This window comes from Cantharellus anzutake (assembly GCF_015039405.1).
Source record: "Cantharellus anzutake strain C23 chromosome Unknown EI90scaffold_39, whole genome shotgun sequence".
Taxonomy (NCBI): Eukaryota; Fungi; Basidiomycota; class Agaricomycetes; order Cantharellales; family Hydnaceae; genus Cantharellus; species Cantharellus anzutake.
Window position 1 is genome coordinate 379,269 of NW_024066989.1, and position 11,612 is coordinate 390,880.

Here is an 11,612-nt window from a genome sequence, read left to right on the forward strand (position 1 = left end):
CGGAACTCCGAAACTGACTCCGGAGCCTTACTTCCCTCCCATCACCTTCTCCTTGCCAACTCCCAAGAGGTTATCCCACCTCTGGCTCTGACACCACCTTTGGTCTGACTCTGGAACATCCCGGGTCCGACCTCAACCTCGACACCTTCCAGATGAGCATGCAACACCTATGCTCCCAACTCCAGACCTCTGCTCCGGAATCCCATTTGCGTCTCTGTCTCTGGAACCTCCGGTCTTAGCTCTGACCTCGGACTTTGACCCCACCTCCGCTTATACCCATTGTATTGGTTAGCTCATTCCATTTAATTATGTTTGCCAATATTCCGGAGTTTAACTTCCGAGTTCGGACTTTCCGGACTTATGTCGGACCTTGCAACTATTGCATTGCTCCATTCAATTCTGCTATACTCCCTCATTCCTATTTTGGCTGCTGCTTCCTTTCTATTCAGTCAGCTGGCCATTCCCCACTCCCATCCTCCTTCCTTCCTCCTTGGGCCTTGGCCCTTCATTCCTCCTTTGAGAAACACCATTGAGTCAAACCCTTGACCCTCGGTGTTGTTCCTCTTTCCATCTCCCTTTGTCTCCTTTCATCCTACCCTTGTTCCTTTTGATTCTGGACCCCTCCTTATATACAATGTACCTAGTAACTTGTAACCTCAGTCCGAAATCGACCTGAATTCCCCCCAAGAGACTTTCCCTCTGCTAGATCTGAAATTAGGGACCCCCAGGACAACCAGCAATGGCACAGCACTCCACCTGAGTTGCTGAGGCCGAGGTCCTTCCACTGTCAGAGACCAGGTCAAGACAAAGGAGTGTCTCCATGGTGGAGGGCTTTGGCCTCAGCGACTTATGCCAGGAGTGCTGTGCCAAGTAACATGTCCATGCCCTAACTTACTAAACTGGCAACCAGAACTGAAGGGGGGGTAAACTCTAGTCAATTTTATTACTGAGGTGTAACCTATGTACAAGTTGAGTATATATATAGTTACAACGAGGGTGGGCCCACAAATGGTGGAGCTGAGCCGAGCCGAGCTAATGGGGTTAGACATTAACTGATTGAATATTACCGACAAGTCAGGTTACAGGGTTAATGGAATGGTAGGTGATAACCCAGAAATGGAAAGGAGGGATAGGCCCGAAGGTGGGCTTGCAGGGCAAGCAAGTGTATTGCCCAGCGGAGGTGGGAGTGCTGTCAGGGACCGACCCGGGGTCGAGAGTGTCTGGGTATATCGCCTGGGGCTGAGGGCCCGGTAGGGTGCGGCATGGGCGTGTGTAACAACGGGCCCAAAGCAGGCAAGGGTCCATGGCCACTTAGACTAAAGTGGGAAGTGTGAGAAGAAGGTTGCTTCTCAGTTCCCACTTAGGCTGTGTTTATGTACATGCGGTTGGAGGTCACGTGGGGAGCACCATGTCATCTACATGCACAGCCATGTCCACCTGGGTATCTCCATAGAAGGTCTCAGGTGCGTCTGGTGTGTAGGGCATCACCTGGTGTGTCCGGGTCTGGGCATGTTGCACAGCCTGGTTAATGGTACATCGAGCAAGGAAGTCGTCCGTGTAGTAGAAAAGGAAAGAAGGAGAAAGAAAGGAAAGAAGAAGGAGAAGGAAAAGGGAAAGGGAGAAGGAGAGAAAGGAGGAGGGAGGATGGGGGCAGCGGGTGAGGATAGTGGGATCGGGTGGGGTCAGACCGGGTGGAGTGGGGTCAGGCAGGTGTGCCCTGACATCACCCCCTCCTTAAGCCGCTTCGCCTCGAAGTGCCAGGCGGTTCTCTCTCTCTCTTCCTGGAGCCTGGGGGTGTGTCCTGTGGAACTCCTCAATCCGGTCGGGGGCGTGGGCTAAGCGGTCCTGCTGGAGCCATTGGTTCTCTGAGCTTGGCCAGCCTGTGAACTTTACCAGGTACCAGAGTTTCCAGCGTAGCCATTTAGAGTCCAATACTTTCTCAACTTCGTACTCCTCTTCTCCATCTACAAGTTCCGGGCCCAGGTGGGGGTCAGGGGGTCATTCTGCAATCTCATCCGGGCGGTGGGGTCTTATGTTCGTCATGGACACGACTGGGTGTACTCCCTTCTGCCGTGCGGTGAGCTGGAGCTTGACAGCAGCCGGGGAGACGACTTTGACGACCTTGAAGGGACCTAGCCACTTGTGGTCCAGCTTCTTGGTCGGACGGTGTCAGGGCACACCCGCCTGACCCCACTCCACCCAGTCCGACCCCACCCAATCCCACTATCCTCACCCGCTGCCCCCATCCTCCCTCCTCCTTTCTCTCCTTCTTGTTGAAATAACCACCTCAGCCTATCAGGGCATATGGTGTAATGGCTGTGCACACTGAGTTCACGATCCAGAGGACTGGAGTTCGATTCCCAGTATGTCCAACTTTTAGGTTTCCCTAAAAGACCACGTGCAAATTCCAACACTTCTCCCTTTCCCTTTCCCTTCTCCTTCTTCTTTCCTTTCTTTCTCCTTCTTTCCTTTTCTACTACATGGACGACTTCCTTGCTTGATGTACCATTAACCAGGCTGCGCAACATGCCCGGACCCGGACACACCGGGTGACGCCCTACACACCAGATGTGCCTGAGACCTCTTACGGAGATACCCGGGCAGACACGGCTGTGCATGTAGATGACATGGTGCTCCCCACGTGACCTCCAACCGCATGTACATAAACACAGCCTAAGTGGGAACTGAGAAGCAACCTTCTTCTCTGTTAGACACTGGTCTGGGGTCGGCACCGAGGGTCGCCGTTGCGGGCCGCTATAGGCCGCGATGGCCGTGATGCCGTGAACAAGGCCCGGGGGTAGGGCATTTGGCCTCAGCAACTCTAAAGGGAGTGCTGTGCCCCCTAGCTGTCTCTTGGCCCTCATTTCGGACTCACTGGGGTTGCCTTGTTGGGGTCAGGACTTAGGGGTCGTGGTCACATCGATATTAGAGCTAAGGTACAATAAAGTATCATACAGGATATATATAGGAAGAAGAAATGAATGGAAGCGGACCCGGGCCGGAGGCCGAAGGGTCTGGAAGCAAACAAGAAGAAGGAGCGGGGTTGGCCGCATAGCGGCCGGCAATGACCGAGGGTCAAAACAAACAATAACAGATAAATAAAGGAAAGAGTGTAGGGCCGTGATAGCGGCGATGGTATCGTAGCGGCGCTGGACTCAGAGTTGGGCCGGAGTCGGGCATGGGGATGATAGCGGCCCTGTAGGGGCCAAGTGGGCGGGGTAGGGGAGTCGCACTGGGCACGGTGCCGGAGGCGGACTCAGGGTGGGAAGGTTGGTGCAGCAGCAGGGGAGTCGGCCAAGTGTAGGGGAGCCTAGGGGCAAGCGGGGAAGTGAGCAGGGAGTCCTCAGGGAGGATAGGGCTGAGGTTGGTGCTCGCGCTCATGCTCGCATAGTGGGAATGGGCTTGGGTGGCATCGGGACAGGCGGCTAATGGGCCGGAATGCACGGCCGTGACAGTATCCCCCTCTTAGGGCCTGAACCCTTGAAGGCCTAAGAGTGGTGGTGTCAGGAGTGCCGGCTGCAGCACAGCACCAGAGTTGGGAGAGGAGAAGGTGCGAGATGAATGCTGCCGACATCTCGGCAGGGTCTTGGTGTCCATAAAAGGACAAGGGCACGGTACCTTGCTTTGGTATCCAGTCAGCGCATGCGGCACCGAGTCCGGAATCAGCAGAGGGTACGGCAGAGGGTGTCCCACAAGGAGACAAAGCCGGAGTGCCACAAGCGGCAGCGCAAGAAAAGCAGAATGCCTCAAACGGAGGCGAAGTCGGCACGGGATTGATATGGTACTCAAAATGGAAGTCGGAGATGGGGTCGGCGATGATGGACTGGAAGGTCAGAGGAGAACAAGCTGGTGGACTTGTCTCTCAACTCAAACTTGGCCTTCCTACCATGCTTCCTATGAGTCCAGGGATCCGGGTAGCGGAAGGGAAGTGGCCTAATCGGCCCGAAGGGTGTGGAGGCGACAGATGGAGGCCGGTTGGGCAACTCACATCATGTCCAAAGGTTCAGAGGTGCGGCACATGGAGGACAAGAGTCCACTCAACATGACCGCGGAGTTCAGGGATGCGGCGCAGGGAGGACAGAAGTCAACTCACAAGGTGGCCGCAAGCGGAGGGGTCAAATGATGACACATGGGAGACCACACAAGTGGCTCTCATAGTGCCCGAAGGAACGGAATGTGATAGAGTTCCCAGCGGTGCGGCAGTACAAGGCACGGTACCGCTGTGGCATGGTGCAAACTCATCACGGAAGGAAATGGTGAAGTTGAGACAAGGTCCTCAGAGTGCTGGAGCACAGGCCGAGGGTAGACTCGCTCAGGGTGTTCAGGTGGTTAGCCTGCCAAGGGCCGGGAATGCGCAGATTTGCGGTATTTGGTATGAGTAATTGGCTAAGTGGCAATGGCGTGACCAGGAGAACGGGGGTGAAGGACTCAGGATCCCATTCGGTGATGGCACAAGGAGGTACTCCATGCCGCTATGTTGATTACGGCGAAAGCGGCGATAGCGGGATTGACGGGATGGAGTCGTATGGCCATTTGGGGAATCGGAGTCAACTGGGGGAGCCAAACAGGCTCAGAGCGGTGTACCTAGGCGCGGGTGAAGGAAGACATCTAGTCCTCAACTGGGTTACAAGGACCCAGCCAGGTGGGTTTGGAACCGGTGGTGTTGTATCATCAGATACGGACTCAAGGGTCATTGGGGGTTGGATACAAGAGTCGGCCATACTAGGCCTTCTGCAATGACTGACCTATGAGGTCGGGAGAGGACTGTAGGGATGTGCACTCAGGCACCGAAGGGTCGGAAATGGATAGGGATGATGTCCGTGTGGTGAGGGAGAATCGGCGTCATGCACGGGCTCGCTCCAGGCTATAGCGGTGCGGTGGTTGACAGGACGACGTGGCGAAAATCCTAGGTGAAGACCGGTCATAGGCCAAAGGTTGTTAGATGCGGAGTCCTTATCCCCCTCTTAGGGAAGACGTCCCATCGTCTAACTGCACTTATAGGCTTGCACCGAGTCTTCTGGGGACAGCAGCGGAACATCACGGTGTCGGGAGAGTACTTCAACTATTATAGCTGAAGCCGGAGGGTGCGGCGCTATCGGGGTAATTCCCAATAAACTACCACAGGTGTTCGGGATTCCACACACAGGCGGAATAGCAAATTTTCTTCCTCAAAGTCGATCCTAAGGTTAAACCCATGATGAAACATGGTATACCCTCGGAGTCGGCAGAGAGGTCGACAGCGATGGGGTGTTAGCCCATAATACAAAGCCGGTGACGGCCAGGTGGGGTGTCAGCCAGCGGTGGTAAAGCCGGTGACCGGTAAAGTTGGAGGGTGCGGGGCTTGGGTGCTCAGATGCTCAGGATGTGTGGCCCATAACGTCAATCACTCAACGGAGTATCATGACTAGAGTCCGTGATCCTAGCGGTAGAGCGGTGAAGTCCGGCAAAGCGGAGTAGAGTCGGAGTGGAGTGTTTGGGGTTAGACTGGGTGCGCCGTTATCTAGATGTGGTAAGTTCAAGAACCATTGCTCAACGGAGCCTCAGGGAGAACAACCTTGTCATAAGACAAGTGGGATTGCGGCCCATCCAACAAAATGATGACAAGGCATCGGCGAAATAGGCGAAGGTGGGTAGTCAACCAGCGGTGTGATGGCCGAAGGTGACGGGGAAACTAAGGGTGGAAGTGGCACAAAGGTGCGCTATCCCGGGATGGTATACCTAGCATTACTAATGGAATGCCTGGTGGTCAAAGTGCATACGTGGCGAATCGGCTTGAATGCCAACCAATGGGAGTACTGCCCAAAGGTGGCCGGGGGTGCGCGGGGGTACTAAACTGGAATACTCGGACGTTCAGACTGATTTACTTGCTCAAAATCCCGGTCGCTCAACGGAGCAAGGTGGGTGAGTGTAGTTGGTGTCCCAGAAACGGTAGGGTAAGGTCCATATAGCGAGGTGACATTGAAATGTCCAAATTGATTGCACCGGTAGCGTAGCGGGTTTGATAATTGTTGCAGGCCTGGATACCGGTGTGCCCGTAGTACCTCTACAACAGTTGAAGTGATAATCGGTGATGAGCCAGATCATCGGGGGTGGCAAAAATCCTCAAAAGCGAGGAGATGGTGGCTGAAAAATCGGCGAGAGGACAGAGTCCTCAGACGGAGTGGACGGCGTTCCCAAAAAAGGAAACAAATGTCCCAGAAGAACAGAAATGGAAACAGAAAACAGAGAGACATTGAAAATGAGCGACATGTTTCAAAATGGAAGTAGACCATTGAAGAGAAACAGAGATGGAAAGCCAAAATCGGCGGAAATATCGGCGAAATGCCGGTGAATGAAGTATCGGCGAAGTTTAACAACTTATCGGAGAAGTCATATTTTTATTTTGAAAATCTTAGGAACAAGAAAACAAGGATTGGACGGGAGACAGAAGTCCCGGAAATGGAAAACAACCTAGAGCCGGGGTATGTCCCCTTGAACGGGAAATCGACCGTAGTCAAACCAAAAAAGGAAACAGAAAAACGAAAACGGAAATGGAGCAGACTATTTGTTTTGTCTCAGAAGAGACACCCGGTTTGATTTCCGGAGGTGCGGCCTTGGTTGCTCAATCCAAAGGTGCACTAACAAGAGTCTTAGGCGATTCAAAGCCATTAAGGCTAGAAAGGCCGCAAACTAACGCGGGGTTGTGAAGCGGCGAGCTTCAACAGTGGGTCAAGAATGTGACAGAGGTCCTTGGCAGTCCCAAGCCGTCTAGGCTGGGCTAACCGCAGACTAACAAGAGGTTGTGAAGCGGCAAGCTTCAACAACAGCGGGGGTGTAACGGCGATCTTTGGCAGTCTTGGTCATCTAGGCCTGGACTTGCCGCAGATTACGGGATTGCGGGAATGCGGGGATGGTCGGTTCCTATCGACCTAACGGGGTTTCACAAGCATCTACAGATGCGTCCTAGGGTACAAGATAACGGCTGAGGGTAGGGGTGTGGGTACTGTCTCACCGAGACTTTCGCCATACTCCTAACCACTCGGGCCTAACAGAATAGCGGCGTCTAGCCGTATGCGGGGGTGACGGCGAACTCAACCATCAGCAGACTGAGGAGAGCTGGATGCCAGCAGGGAAAACCCATAAGGAAATCCAACCATGATGTGACCAGCGGCGCACTAAGCGTCTCCAGCAATCAACAGTTAGAGATCCGGGTGAATACCCAGCGGCTTGGAATGCGGGATTGATAACCGAGGTTAACGGTATCGCGGGTGAATGAGTGGAGGTGCCTAAATCAACCTACTTCCAGGACTTTGGAAGGGGTAACGGGGTGCAAGGCGGCAGCGATCTTGAAATCAGTTGCGTGCTTGCCGGAGGTTTGGATGTCGGAGTTGAATGAGTGAAGGAGTGCCTATCTGAACTGCTTCCAGGACTTTGGAAGAGATGCCCACAAGGGCTTGGGGTGCCAGCGGCTTGCTAGCGGCGTCAGAGGGGTCGGATTGGAGATCGGGATTGGTGGGAGTCAGGTTTCCAAAATCCGATCAAGGTCGGATAAGACTGATGGGGGTCGCGATGAGACTGGATGAAGGATCAGAAAGGAAAGGAAGGGACTACAACTCAGGCTCGCCGATTGGGGTACAATCTGTAGCACAGAGTGGTGTAGCCAGAGTCGGGTTGGAACTGAAGTGTCGCGCATCCAGTGAATATGGTATTCAGCGACCTAAGAGCCCCATCTGAGTGCCTATCCAAGGCCCCAGAGGGTCACAGAACGCGGGTTTGAGCTACACTGGCATCAGGGACCCAAGAATCCCTACTGAGAGCAATCCAGCTTCAGTGGGAGTGGTTTTCGCGCGATTATCGGCCGTGGGAAAGATCCATGATCGGCGACGTGGCACGGTATCGCGGGAAAGCTGAGATCGGAGTCAAAACTGTTAAGACAACCTAGGGAGAGAGCTCTAATATACTGTTAGACACTGGTCTGGGGTCGGCACCGAGGGTCGCCGTTGCGGGCCGCTATAGGCCGCGATGGCCGTGATGCCGTGAACAAGGCCCAGGGGTAGGGCATTTGGCCTCAGCAACTCTAAAGGGAGTGCTGTGCCCCCTAGCTGTCTCTTGGCCCTCATTTCGGACTCACTGGGGTTGCCTTGTTGGGGTCAGGACTTAGGGGTCGTGGTCACATCGATATTAGAGCTAAGGTACAATAAAGTATCATACAGGATATATATAGGAAGAAGAAATGAATGGAAGCGGACCCGGGCCGGAGGCCGAAGGGTCCGGAAGCAAACAAGAAGAAGGAGCGGGGTTGGCCACATAGCGACCGGCAATGACCGAGGGTCAAAACAAACAATAACAGATAAATAAAGGAAAGAGTGTAGGGCCGTGATAGCGGCGATGGTATCGTAGCGGTGCTGGACTCGGAGTTGGGCCGGAGTCGGGCGCGGGGATGATAGCGGCCCTGTAGGGGCCAAGTGGGCGGGGTAGGGGAGTCGCACTGGGCACGGTGCCGGAGGCGGACTCAGGGTGAGAAGGTTGGTGCAGCAGCAGGGGAGTCGGCCAAGTGTAGGGGAGCCTAGGGGCAAGCGGGGAAGTGAGCAGGGAGTCCTCAGGGAGGATAGGGCTGAGGTTGGGGCTCGCACTCACGCTCGCATAGCGGGAATGGGCTCGGGCGGCATCGGGATGGGCGGCTAATGGGCCGGAATGCACGGCTGTGACATTCTCACACTTCCCACTTTAGTCTAAGTGGCCACGGACCCTTGCCTGCTTCGGGCCCGTTGTTATGCATGCCCATGCCACACCCTACTGGGCCCTCAGCCCCAGGTGATATACCTGGACGCTCTCAACCCCGGGTCGGTCCCTGACAGCAGAAGAAGGTTTCAACCCCATTCCCCCCCCATCTCCCCTGCCATGGTGACGCAAGAACAGTATGACTTGCTGGCCCAATTCCAGGAACTACAGGCCATTGTGATAGCCCAAGCCCAAGGCCAGCCCGCACACGTGCCCAGACCACCCAAGGTCGCCCCCCCACTCCCTTCTCAGGAGCCAGCAAGGACCTCGACTGCTTTAGGGCCAAATGCGGGATCTATCTCTATGTCCATGCGGCCGAATTCCCCAGCACCCTCTCCCAAGTCCTCTTCATGCTTTCCTACATGAAAGGAGGGACTGCAGGAGCGTGGGTGACGCAACGCACCATGGCGCTACTGACAATGGGCTCTCCCACACCCACCATGGACGAGTTCAATGCGGAACTCGATGCCATGTTCCAAGACCCGAACCGGGCAGCCACAGCCCGGCAGAGGTTGGCTACCGTCTGACAGGGGAGTGATCCCGTGGACAAGCTCATCCAGGAGTTTGAGATATTGGGGCCCACTTCGCAGCTAGGCGACATAGGGCTGGTCGACCGCTTCGAGCGGGCAATCAACTCCCGACTCCGCGAAAGCATCTACCAGCTCCGCCCCATGCCCACCACCTGGTCCGAATGGAAACGCGAGGCCACCCTCCTTGACAGCCAGTGGCAGTGCTTCCAGAAGACGCAGCTGTGTATGCCCTCACCCGAACCCTCTCCCCCACTGGTCCCACCCATGACTCCTGTAATCCGCCCCAGGCCAGAGACGAACCCGCACCCAGAGGCCAGCCAGACCCAACGCTTGCACCCAGCAGACCTCCAAACGTTGATGAAGGGGCTGAGGGGCCAAGTGACAAAAGGATCAGAAGCAAGAGGGAAGGGGCTAGGCACGGACCAAAGAAGGTGCCTGGAGACCCAGCCGCCCATGAGGGATAGCTCACGCAGATGCCATGATGCGCACGAGCCCCTACCAGCACCGAAACTCCACCAAGTCATTGCAAAGAAGAAGAGGAAGGGAGCACCCCCAGCCTGCAACGACGAGAAAACCGCAGAGGTGACCCCAGAGGTAGCAGTGTCCCCACCCACTATCTACATCCTCTCCAAACACTCTCCGAGATCCCTCAACCTTGCTGTGAAGCTGACCTCCCTGACCTCCCTGGCCTCTGTATCTGTGTCAGCACTCCTCAACTCAGGAGCCACCAGGAACTTCGTAAGCCCCGAGTTCATCCGGAAGCACAGGCTCGAGACCACCCCACTCCCCTAACCCATCCCCATCCACAACGTCGATGGAACCCCAAACGAGAATGGGGCCATAACCGAGGAACTAGAGGCCCTCTTGACGTTCAGACGCCATACAAAGCGGGCCCGCTTCGCAGTTGTGAACCTCGGGCGACAGTCCATCATCATAGGGCACTCGTGGTTGCTGCACCACAACCCGGAAGTGGACTGGGTACGGCAAAAGGTCATCATGTCCCGTTGCCCATCCTCCTGCTGCCCACCACAAGCACGAAGTGACCAAGACCCCACACTAGAGCCTGGAGATGGGATCTATGCCACGATCATCCCCCCAAATGGGGACATGAGCTGAGAGTGACCACCACACCCTCCCAGCGGATGGCCCAAGAAGCCCATAACCCGGAGGCGGAGCCCGTACCGTTTGAAGCATTGGTGCCAGAGCAGTACCAGGATTTCCGGGACGTGTTCTCTAAAGAGGCCTTCGATCAATTGCCTCCCCGGAAACCCTGGGACCACACCATCGACCTGGTGCCGGATGCCAAGCTCCCTAGAGGGAAGACCTTCCCGCTCTCATGGCCGGAGCAGAAAGAGCTGGACGAGTTTCTGCGAGAGAACCTGCAGAACAGGTGCATCCGACCGTCCAAGTCCCTGATGGGAGCCCCAGTCTTCTTTGTTAAGAAGAAGGATGGGTCACTACACCTGGTTCAGGACTACAGGAAGCTGAACATGATCACAGTAAAGAACTTGTACCCGCTCCCACTCATTCCTGACGTCCTCGCCCACCTCCGGAATGCCAAATACTTCTCAGCACTGGATCTGTGCTGGGGGTTCAACAATGTCTGAATCAAGGATGGTGACAAGTGGAAGGCCGCGTTTGCGACCAACCGGGGGCTGTTTGAGCCCATGGTAATGTTCTTCGGGCTATGCAACTTGCCCACGACCTTCCAAACCATGATGAACGATATCCTCCAGGATTTCATCGACCGGGAGGTTGTCATCTGTTACATGGATGACATCCTCATCTTCACAACTACCCTAGAGGAGCACCAGAGGGTCGTCCGAGAGGTCCTGGAGATGCTGCGGAGGAGGAAGCTCTTCCTGAAGCCAGAGAAGTGCAAGTTCAAGCGGACACAGATCATGTTATGGGGATGGGGGAAATTCCCCATTCCTCGATCCATTCTTATAGTGGGATGAGTGATCCCAGTCTTGCCTGGGGGTGGACGATCATGTTTCCATCGATCGTGATTGGTGATGTAGTGAGCTATTAAAGGATTGATGGTAGGTAGTTGGAGATGCCAGGATGGACGGGTCAGCCATGGGTACTTGGCGCTCCTCAATGGAGCGTACCGTGTGCGAGGTCGCGACTTGTGAGATGGGTGAGAACTTCGTATAGTTGCCATCAGGTACTTGGCGTTCGCAGTGCGAACGTACCGGTAGCGGGTTGATGTCATAAGCATGCAATGAGGATAGACTAGTAGGGCCTTCGGTGACTTGGCATTCCCAAAGGGAACGTACCGTTGGCGGGAAACATGATGACTGGCAAAGGAGGAAACAGACG

At 55.2% G+C, this 11,612-nt stretch overlaps 1 non-coding gene across 1 annotated transcript; it reads left to right on the forward strand.

Moving 5' to 3' along the window:
- The first annotated feature begins 2,298 nt into the window (after positions 1–2,298).
- On the forward strand, positions 2,299–2,372 carry EI90DRAFT_t171. Its single transcript has one exon. It is a non-coding gene; the product is annotated as a tRNA-Val (tRNA).
- The last annotated feature ends 9,240 nt before the right edge of the window (positions 2,373–11,612 follow it).